The following is a 12,459-nucleotide window of genomic DNA, read 5'->3' on the forward strand; positions in this document are numbered from 1 at the left end:
ACTCAATTAAAGAATACACGTTAATTCTGATGATTTCCTATTCACATTTTAGTATTTTAGTCCAATAATAGGATGTTTAGGGTGCACTTTCATACACTCATTAGTAAGCATGTCCTTTTTTTTTTTTTTTTTTTTAGCTGGGTAACAATTTAATTTCCCTATCTTCAGTTGAAATAGTGGGATGGACAAAGAGGAAGATGGAACACCACCTATGCAATCTACATCAATTTCACCGACTCAGGTATGAAATATAATGGTTATTTGAAAATGTCGTTGTGTCTGATATTGCCATTTAGTTAAATCTATTTTTTGTTTATGTATTATGGAGATATTATGGTCCAGGAAACCCGTACTACCCACCATTTATCATGCCTCAAAATGCATATCCAAATCCATATACATGTGCTTGGGGTAGCAACGTAGGTTATTTTTAAAGTTTTTTTGTTTTTTTTTTTCTTATATGCATTTGAGATGTTCTAACACCGTGCCTAACTAAAGCTATCGTTGATGCCACCTTTTGCACCAACGATGCCTTACCCTCCGTTGAATAATCTGGAGAAGTTCACACGAGTTCAACGTACCTATAAGATATATTCCTTTTAAACATTTTTAATTTTTTTTTCTTATTATGCATTGAATTTATTTGAACACCATGCTTCATTACAGCCTCCATTGAGTAATCCAGAGGAGTCAACAAGATCTGAAAAGACTTCCCAATTAGCAAGTGAATCATCAACTGTGCCATTGCCATTGGGTGCTGAAACTGAAAAGAATTTTGGAGGTACATCACACATGATTGATCAGAGCTGTCACTTGACTAACGGTATTAGACTTTTAACTCAATTAGTAAACATCCAGTGTTATAATATAAATTCTAATACAAAACATCATACATTTTCATTTTCAGAAATTTTGTTGAACATTAATAAAGAGGCAGAGGCCAAGGCAACTAATGAAGTGTCGGATGATGATGAAAGAGTTGAGGAGCCAAAACCTAGTATGGAGTTCGCTACTAATAAAGAGCTTCTGGCATATTATAAGCAATATGCCAAACAACAAGGTTTTGGTGTTATCACACAAAGGACAAAGAGAGATACATATGGAAAAATGAAGCATGTGACAATTGGATGTACACGTGGCGGTAAGTACCATCCGAGTCTTATCTCAAAGCCGTGACCAACAATTAAAATGGACTGTAAGACAAAATTAAACGCTTACTTGGACAAAAAGGGTGTATGGGTTTTGACCACTACTGAGAATACTCATAATCATAATACTGTTAGCCCATAGAAGTCTATATTTTTTAGAAGTCACAAGTGTTTAGATGAATACAGTAAAAAATTGCTTGATCTGAATAATAGAGTAGGTATTCGAATGAATAAAAATTTTGGAGCATTTGTTATTGATGCGGGGGGTTCGAGAATCTTGAATTTTAAGAGAAAGATTATCGAAATTTTATTGACAAAGCTTGATACTTGAGGCTGGGTAAAAGAGGTGGCGAAACACTTATTGATTACTTTAAGAGGATGAGGAAGATGAATGATGGATTTATTTCTGTGATGGATGTGGATGACGAGTTGCGACTCAGAAATGTGTTCTAGGCTGACGCACGTGGTCGAGTCGCGTATGAGTATTTCAGAGATGTGATAGCCTTTTATACGGCATATCTAACAAATAGGTACAATATGCCTTTTGCTCCCTTTGCTGCATGTATATATTCTTGTCTGCAATCTTAACTTGCTGTATATTCTTGCCTGCATGTATATATATTCTTGTTTGCAATCTTAATTTGCTGTATATTCTTGCCTTCTCTCTTAATTAATTTGCTGAAACTAAAGAGCAAAGTAAAACATTAACTAAGGAATTCAACATGCTGAAGTGTGTTTATCTGCATGCATTACAGCTTGTGCATTTTGCACTTGAGAGAGAGAGAGAGATAGAGAGAAGGCCCCCATGTCAAAACCTGTCCAAGACATGTCCATAATATTCTAAAATATTGATAAAAACCAACTCATTACATCACATGTTTATTAAATTCACTAAACACGACTAATTACATCACATGTTCATTACAATCAATTGTCCAAAGCTAAAACAACTTACATGAGTTGAAGCAATGCCCGACATACAAAAATATTTTTGGGATACATAAAAATTACAGCAAAAATTGCAATAAATAACAACCACGATGTTAACAATGATTTCAAGGTGCCCTTATATATCTTCTCCATTGCTTTATATTTGGCTTGTTCGATTGTTACATGTTCATGAAATAATCTCTCATTCCTTCGTTGAGCTAACTCTAACGTTATCTTGTAGTATGGATTTTGTTGACTTTCAATATCAATCCATTCAAAAATCCACAAAAGCAAAGTGGCTTGTCCAAACTTGCTTTGTCTTTCCCTCTTGAAGTACACGTACTTGAACCGGTATTACTTGAATTTGTCATTTGTTGGAAAATAGATAAACATTGTCATTGGTAAATAAATAAACATAGTCCACAATAAAGAAAACAAAATGAGAAAGCATTACAAATCCAGGCACAACATAGACTGCAGAGAGTAAATATAGGTAGCTTGACATACCTGCAGTGGAAGAGAATACCACTGTCATAAACACAACATACAACATTTATAAATCCATGAGTCTAATATAAAGGCCGTAGTTGATTTGCAAACACAATTATGTACAATGCTTATTTATAATTTTACCAGAAGAAAGAATATTGAAACAAAGGATTCAACTCATCAACTAAACCAAAAAAGAAAATGATGAATGAGATGAGAACTTGTGTAACTATAGTGTGCAAATGGGCTAGCACAAGTACACGGATAAGCAAACCTAAGGAGTCCTTACAGATCAAGATAATGCTATCCTACAAAATTGAGGGCAAAGTTAGAGCCACCCCATTATAAAATTCACTTTGCTAGGATGCATAAAGACTTTTGGTGGCAGTCCTTTGGTCTAAATATCGTCTTAACCTGTCCAACAAGGTAAGGCTGGTGTGAAACATTTATTTGATTATATGCATTTGATTCCCAAGTGTGAGACTGTTCTGAGTTTTTTTTTTAATATTTTTTTTTAGATTGTTGTTTTGAGGTCACTATTCATCATTTAGAAGAGAATTAGTTTTGTTTTTCTCAGTTGCCAGATAGGTAGATGTGAAGTGAGATTTTATTACATGTATATGTCTGCAAGTTACCATGAAGCCTCGCCATGATTCACAGAACACAAAATGTGGTGACATTGGAACTAGTCAAAACATTCTTAATCACAAACTTCAAACTCATCATGTGGCTAGGAGAATCACTAGATGATAAAAAGGCTCTATGTCATCCCTCTAGTTAAATAAATGAGCATATGAATCGTTCAACATAATTAGACAGATAAAATAGAAGATCGTTATGCACTAATGTAAAGTATAAACATTGATGACATAATAAAAAAAAAAAGAGGCAAAATATTTATATTCAATATCATTACATATGCTTTAAAAAGCAAAGAAAACACTATACTCTCAAAGTTCAAATAACAAGACCCTATGGTCGGGAGATTCTTACTATTGGAGAAAAAGGCTAGTGCTCATGAGAGCCATTAATAAAACCATCACTAATTTGCTGGTAAGTGTATACCTTTCCCCACACTGTACCTCCTTCCACCGTAATTAATAGTGTTTACATGCAATGCTTGACATCATTTATGATGGGATTTAACATCCAGTCTTGGTAAGATGAGGAATTGTTAATTGTTTGAATTACTATATTGGAGTTGCCTTCCAGGATAATATTATCCAGCCTCATTTTTTCTGCCTTCTGCAGTGCCATTAGAGCAGCTTTGAGCTTCATCTGTATTCGGGTGAGTGCTGCGGATATGATAAGTTTTAGTACTTAGAAACTCCCATATGCTATTCCTACATATGGATGTAATTATACTGCTTTGCTCCCTCACTGCAGCGTCAAAAGATAGGATCCAAGCCTCAGGTGGGTCTTGATGTGTTATATCATCAACTTTTGGGTGGTCATTCTTCATTGACCAAGCTCTCTTGTGTTCCTAGAAAGTTTTTTGAATTGATTTGACAAAAAAATTGGGGGTGGTGTGGATTTGATCATGGATTATTTTGTTCATGAGAAACCAAATAGAGTCCATTGCAGTTGTTGCAACGAATTGGAAGCTTTAACCATGGCGGCATAAGTCGATTTTATAGAATAAATTCTAAAATAGTGATGGATCTAATTAATTTTGTCTGTGATGGTATGGAAATCATAAGTGGCCAAAGGAATTTTTTGTATTTCTCTTGTTGTGTCTTCAGTGAAGAGGGCATTAAGAAGTAAGATATTGCACCTTCTTGGTTCTTCTAGGATGAGCTCAAAAATAGTTGAATTGTGGTCAATGAAAGAGAATCTAGGATTAGGGTGCTGTCTAATAGTTGAAATAGTAAGAATACAGGAATCATTCCAAATTTTTGCAAATGTACCATTGTTGATCTGGTAGCAGTAGCTAGTTTTCAGAAATTCTTTTTGTTTTAAGATGTATTTCCAGAACCAAGAATCTGAGGGCTTGGGATTGACATTGATGAAAGTGGTTGAACTTAAATATTTCTTGGATAGAATTTCCTTCCATAGACTATTAGACTCTTGTACATATGACCATGCATATTTAGAAATAAGAGCAGAGTTGAAGAAAGTCATTTGTTTGAGGCCTAACCCACCTATTGATTTTGGTAAACAGATTTCTTTCCAAGACTTGGGGGTATATTTCCTTTTTGTGGGGCCATCAATGCCCCCACCAAAATTTGCGGAAAAGGCCATAAAGTTTTTTTGTAATTGATTTCAGAAGGAGAGTTGTTGCCATGGCATAGTTGGGTATCGCACTCTCTACTGCTTTGATGAGGACTATTTTTGTTACTTGAGAGAGGATTTTTGCTTTCCAGTCTCGGAGCTTGGATTAGATTTTTTGAATTATATCCAAATGGAACTTTTTTTGTGTCCCCACCTCTAGACAAAGGGAGCCCAAGATATTTTGAATAAGGAGGGGAGATTCTGAAGTGAAAAATGAATTTGATCTCAATTTTGGTGTTAGGTGGAGTATTCCTGCTGAAGTGGATTGATGATTTCCTTGGATTAATGCTTTGTCCAGACCAAGTGTTGTAAGTATGAAGGCAATTAGAAAAAGCTTGAGCATTAGAAGGAGAGGCTGAGCCGAATATAAAAAAGATCATCCGCAAATAAAAGGTTGGAAATTGAGGGACAACCTCTAGCCAGCTTTAAGCCTTTTACTGAATTAAGATTTTCACTTCTAAGGATCAAATGTGAGAGGATTTCACCATCCAGAATGAAAAGGAACGGGGAAAGGAGGTCCCCTTGTCTAAGGCATCTTGCTGGTTTGAAAAAATCGTGAGGAGATCCATTTATAATGATTGAGTAAGAGACCGTGGTAATGCATTCTTTTATCAAGCTGATCTATTTCTGATTAAACCCGGCATGATAGAGGACAGAAAAAATGAAAGTCCATTCCATAGAATCAAAGGCCTTTACCATATTAATTTTTATGGCCATTTGTCCTATCCTTCATTTTCTTTTTTTCATATGATGGAAGATTTCTTGAGCCAGGATGGTATTCTCTTGTATAGATCTTCAAGGGATGTATGCTGATTGGCAATGAGAAATGATTTGGGATATGACATATTTAAGACGATTGGCAAGAATTTTTTATATGATTTTATAGCACACATTTGAGAGGCTGATTGGTCTGAATTGGTGAACGTCATTTGGGTTATCAACCTTTGGGATCAGGACCAGACTGGTATGATTTAACTCCTTTAGAAGTTTACCATTGAGAAAGAAATTTGGATGACAGTTATCGACTTTTTTTTTATCACCTCCCAGTAGGTCTTATAGAAGAGCCCTGTAAAACCATCTGGACCTAGCGCTTTTGATGAAGGAAGCTGATGAACAATTAAGGCTATTGCCTCTTCAGTAGGAATTGAATAGAGGAAATCATTTTCCTTATCAGAGATCTTTGATGGGAACAAACTGGCTAAGTTATCCGGGGTAGGCGGATTGGATGTGGTGAAGATTTGTTGGAAATGTTCTTGGATTGTTGAGATGATGATAGAGTGATTTGAAATCCAATGATTTCTTCCCATTTCTAAATAATCTACTGTGTTGCATCTACGCCGGATGACGGTAGATGCATGGAAGAATTTTGTATTGAGATCAGGAGTATTCAGCCAACTGATTCTGGGTTTTTTGTTTTCAAAGAGACTCTTCACGAATGAGGACTTCATTGATATTTTCTTTAAGTTCAGCTCCTAGATTGTCATTGGGGATTGTCTCTTCGGATTGCAATGATTTAAGCACCGAGTTCAGATGCTTGAGCTGTGTTTGGATATGGCCAAAACATTTAAGGTTCCAAGACCTTAAGGCTTTTTTTGTAGCTTTCAGCTTTTTTGCTAGAATGAAAGCTAGTGTTCCCTTAAAAGGTAAGTTCCAAGCTTCTTAAATGACTGTTAAGCTGGAGGGGTCCCTAGTCCAGAATTCTTTAAATTTGAAGATTTTGGATGAGAGGAATTGTTCGAAGAATCTAGGATAATAGGGGCATGATCTGACGTATCCCTAGTTAAAGTTGTGATGGAAGCTTGACAGAACATATTTATCCATTGAATGTTTGCAAGACCTCTATCAAGTCTTTCTCAGATTAGGCTATGCCCTGGTATATTATTGCACCAAGTATATTTGGGTCTAGCAAAACCAAGATCAACAAAACCATTTCTATTCATGAATAACTGGAGGCCTTTTGGATTGGATGATTGAGCAATTAATTGCCCCCCTTGTTTTTCAGATTAAGTAAGAATGGAATTGAAATCACCTATGGCTAAGGATGGACCAGGGTATGCTTCGGTGATTTTCATTAGTTGGTCCCAAAAGGCATGCTTCTTACTGTATGGAGCTGGGCAATATATCAGACTGAGTAGCCAGGGAACATGGGTGGGATTCGAGTACACCAACACTGATATTATATTGCTAGATATATGTACAAGATTAAAATCAAAACTAGGCCGATACATAACTAAAAGTCCTCCCCATACTGTAGCTCAAACTCCATAGCAGCCTACCTCTTCGTCAACCCCGCTTGTAATAGCTTCTTCTCATACTTATGCTTCTCACTCTACTAACATTCCTACCCTGTCTTCTCCCACTATAGCACCAAATTGTCCAATGGTTGAGACTGCCTCTTCTTCCTAAATACCTACATCTATTGACATCTCTGCACCACCCCCACCTAGGATCTTAACTCACTCCCAAATAGGTTTCTCTAGACCCAACAATTCTCAAACTCTCACATGTTCTATTCCTTTAAAGTTTAAACACACTTTGGTAGCCCTCCACAGTTCTATCTCATTCTTTTAAACAATCTCATTTTATCAAGCTATGAGATATGTGGAATGGAGGAGAGTTATGAACATGAATATGAAGCAATCCTAACGAATGGTACTTGGACTATCTGTCTACAACCCCCCACCATAATTTCATACATACCAAGTGGGTTTATGAAGTAAAATAGAAGGCTTATGGAAGCATTGATCGCTACAAATGCATGGGTTGTAACTAAGGGTTTCAACAAATTCATGGCTAGGACTTTTTTGAAACTTTTAGTCTAGTCATTAAATCTGCCACAGTTTGACTTGTATTAACTCTTAATGTTCATCATAACTGAAACATCTGGTAACTTTATGAGGACCGTGCTAGCAAAAGGAGATAGACCACCATTTGAGTGCCAGTGGAAGGCAAAGATGAAAGCCTTTAATTAGTTTGGTAGAAAATGAGGCAACAGGATCTGCAAAGTGCAGCTAGTCCAATGACAGGGCAAGTACCACTATGTTGAAGGTTGGGTTGACACATCTAGCGTAGTGTGTAATAAAGGATTTACACTATGTACCAATCAAGCAAGAAATGGTGCTAGCTATACGAGGGCAAGAAAGGCTGGTACCGAAAGGAGAGTTACGCACCTAAGACGAGCAACGGTCAAGGACAAGACCACTACGAACGTAAGAACTTTCTGGGATAATAGGAAAATGCTGAAAGTTTAGGGCAACATAGTCATATGCAGAAGCTCACACTTCATCTGAAGGATTACATCTCGAGTGGTTTTGCAAAAGTAAGGTCACAGCCTTACAAATCATATCATTTGAACCTAGAGATATGGTCCAGCACACGTAGGAGACCCTCACTCGAGGAGAGACTGCTGAATGGATGCAAGGCAAACCACAGGAATGTGCTTGCCTTGTCTTGTCAGTCTGTCTCTGGCATCCTATAGTAGGATGATCGAGACTAAGGCTCCGTTTGGATGCTAAGATGATCTCAGATGATCTGTTAATAGTACTGAGTTAAGATGTTTGAGTGGGTCTTATGTGAGAGTACGGGTCTCATTGAGATGAGTTTGAGTGTGTTTGGATGTATAAAGTAAGTTGAGATATGTTTAACTTTTTATGAGAAGTTGAAAAAATAGTGGCTCCCATCATTGATTAGTTTATTGTTGTAATGATGAAATAATTAATTAATTTAAATATTTTAGTAATAAACAAAAATATTATGAGGAAATTCCCCAAATGCATTAAAAAATTAATTTCCCACATTTTTTTCCAAATTTATTTAATTCAAATTTTCTAAGAATATTAAATATTATCAATTATGAAGACAACATTATCATTCCCCCATATTAAAGGAATTATTTTACATATTATTTAATAAGTACTCAAAATAATTAGCCATTTCGGGAGGACTATAATGTAATATTCAAAATAATATTTTTTGGGAGGAATATAATGTGATATTCAAAATAATTTGAATATTACATTTTAAAAAGTGAGAGTATTTATTGTATTTCACCGAAAAATAATTTAATAATTTGAATATTAAATGTAACTATCCTAAAAAATAGAGGAAACATAGAGGAAAAAAATACAATATCAAAACAACTACTATTAAATTTCAACAATCAACTATTTTTTCTCGTAACGAAGAAGACGCATGCAATTCCATCAAGCGATTAGGAAGCACCCAATAATAACTCAAAAATCAAGAAAGGGTTGGAGGTGCACCAGTCACCAATACTACCATACATGACAATACTATCACATGATAATCAATTATTCTCTTCCATCTGCCATTTGTCAGTGTAGTTGTCCCCTTAGTGAATGGTGATGAAAACACATGGCTATGCTGAGATCACTTCACATGAGTATAGTTGTGGCTATTGGATGCTGAGATGAGTTTAAGGTATGAAAATCAGCTCAGATCGTCTTAATCATTTCAACTTCTGAACGCAAGCTAAATGGCTCATATTCAAGCAAGCAGAGAGCCAGAAGTACTTCTAAAGAACATCTGACGGTCCCTCCCTATAAAGGATATTGGACAAATGATAAAATCTCACTTTGAGATCATGAGTACTTGACTTTCTTTGGAGTCAAAGCCTTCGATGAAAGCAAGTGACTTCAAAGGGAGCGACGAGAGGAGCAACCCAGCGTCACCATAGTGTTTCTAATACCGTTGATGTAGGTTAACTTCTAAGACAATACTCTGCTACTGTGAAATATGGGGTGAATGTTGTGGGTATGTTGTGAGTTCTAACATTTCATATTTTGTAACTTTTCCCCTTTTTGCTTATGAATAAATATTTTCTTTCATTATGTTTACAAATATCTTTAAATTGTGACTTTGAGATTTTAATGTTTTGAATGGTTTGGGTTAATGATGTGGTGATTTCGGGTGTGTGAGTCTTATTGTGTGTCAATCATCATGGATGGGTTGAGGATTCCCCTTACCATTACTACGACACATTGACATGAGTTTCATATGGGTGGGAGTGATTCCCCGTAATGGTCGGGGTGGAATGCTTTCGTATTGGCCTCATTTGATGAACGGATCGAGAGAATCCTCAGATGTATCATATGTGATGTTTTTGAGTTTGTTGGCAAGGTAAAATGTGTCCCCAGTGCAACACGTGTACTTCGGTGTATGTGTTGAATGATTTGAAACTAGCGAATTAGCTTGCACATTGGTCGGGTGGGAGTGATTTCCCAAGTCCAACGATGAAGTGATTTTCCCTGCTTAGCATTTTATGCAAGTGATAAGAATCTATATGATGAGATATGATAAGTTTTACATGCTTGAGAAGAGGGTGATTCCTCATTTTGGTGATATATATATATATATATAGACTTAAGTTTTTCAGAAAGGGTAATTCCTCATAAGGAGATATCTCACTATACTTATATACTTTTGTTTTACTTAACAGATGATTCCTCGCCACCCATAAATATATATGATCACTGATCTTTTACACGGAACTGTGCATTACGTCTTCACGTGCATTGTCTCTCATTAGCAACTTTGTTATAATTGTTTAACCTACCTATGATTTCTTTTATCGTAACTATAGACTTTGATGTAAAGATAACCTCAGGAGAAGTACCCGAGGAAGACAAACCAACCTTGCCCAAAATAGTTATGGAGCCCCATCTCCGATGTTAGTATTTGAATTGCTTTGGAGTTGTATTGTATAGTTTGGCAACCATCATGTCTGGTTCGTCGTATCTTGTTGTATGGAACAAACATATGGTTTGACATGTTATTATTTGAGAAATGAAGTGACATATGGATATACGTGTAATTAATGGATGCACCTATTTATTGTTAGACCTCTAGTACAATAGTATTTAGTCTCTGACTAAACTTTTACTTATTCTATTGCGATTTAGACATCTATTTACTTACAAGTGCACTTCTTTGTGAACATTGCACACATATTTCCAATTTAAATTCTGGGTGTTGCCATCCGACTGGCACACCCAAGATATCAACCTTGATTCTATTTGCATAGTTGATTAGGTGGCCGACATATTCACCAAGGGTCTGTCTTTCACACGATTCATGTTGCTCAAAGACAAGCTCAATGTTTGTACCATCCCTATTCGTTTGAGGGGGGATATTAACCAAACCTTATCAATAGAAGATGTAGATAAATATCAATATATGGATGATATAAATAAAGCTTCAAGCTTAGATGAGGATAACAATGGAGCTATTGTGATCATCAAGGAGATAGAATTACATAAAAGTAGGATATGTTAGCTTTAGCGTTCTAGTGTAATACCAATAGTAGAACTTTAGAGAACTCACATATAATTATTCGAAGTACTCATATGGAAAACTAAATTCATACCAATATGTATCTGTTTCTTGCAATAGCATATAATACTCTTTTGTTGTTTTCTTTCTCGTTCTCAAAGGCCTCAGTAAATGCAAAAAATTCTTTTTCATCAGTTGGTTCCTTCATGATCATGTCATCGAAAGAAAAATTTCAAGTAAGAAGCCTTGCTGCCAAACCATTTGCAAGGTTAGTGAAGACTCGTTGCGATGAATTGCCGATTAAGGACATGTTTTGGTACAATTCACTTGATTCTCCAATGCTGATCGAGCTCACCTCCTTTTGATCGATTGTTGTGGATATTATGAGCAACAAATAGATCAGATGGAGATCATTTCCAATCTTCAACTAGGGTTCTTATCTTGCGGTTGCCTAGTCTAAGCATTTGTTCCCTCATTTGGAGAAGCCTGAATATCTTCCGTTCTTCACATCCTCTATATGGATCCATTAGGAATAAACCATCATTTCTCTTCCTCTTCCTTGTCTTTGTAGCAATTGCAAGGCTAAGATTCAAAAGCTCCTCCTCAATCAATATATTCCATTATTTCCATGCATGCATGCATGAGAGAGAGAGAGAGAGAGAGAGAGAGAGAGAGAGAGAGAGAGAACTTGTGATTTTCTTGATTTTGGAAGATAGGCGACAAGTTGGTCATGTTTGACTATTTATTGGAGGAACTGAGATGGGAATATTTTAAAGATATTCCATAATTTAACCACAAGGGAATAGAACCAAATAAAGACAAGAGCAAGGTTGGATCTTGTTGTTTATGTAATGGTTCCTTCAATAAGATGGAGAATAAAGATAATCCTCCAATTGTCTTTCCAAATTGGATGGTCCGATTCTGAAAAGACATAGATACATCTTGTGGGTTCTACAATATTTAATGTCACATTTATAAAATTTTCGTGTAATGTGGACTCCAAATTAGAATTTAATGTTGTGTCTATATCTAGATCTTTGTATTGAACTGTTTAATTCAGTCATGCAAGCAGAGAGAATCAGTTTTTGGACATTGTAAGCTCCACATAAGCATTTAGTCTCTCTTTTTCTACATTAGACCATTCAATTCAGTCAAACCATTCAATTGTAAGATGGATGATTTGATACTTCAAAATCATTTCTTGGGTCAAGAACCTAAGTGATTTCTTCATTATCACACCTAGCTGCTTTTGAGATGATCTATGAAACTGAAAGGGTTTGTCGTGAGGTTCCTTAATTTGGTAGTTCTTAAGGCTAATAAGATGCCATCC

This window comes from Juglans microcarpa x Juglans regia, chromosome 8S, assembly GCF_004785595.1.
Source record: "Juglans microcarpa x Juglans regia isolate MS1-56 chromosome 8S, Jm3101_v1.0, whole genome shotgun sequence".
Taxonomy (NCBI): Eukaryota; Viridiplantae; Streptophyta; class Magnoliopsida; order Fagales; family Juglandaceae; genus Juglans; species Juglans microcarpa x Juglans regia.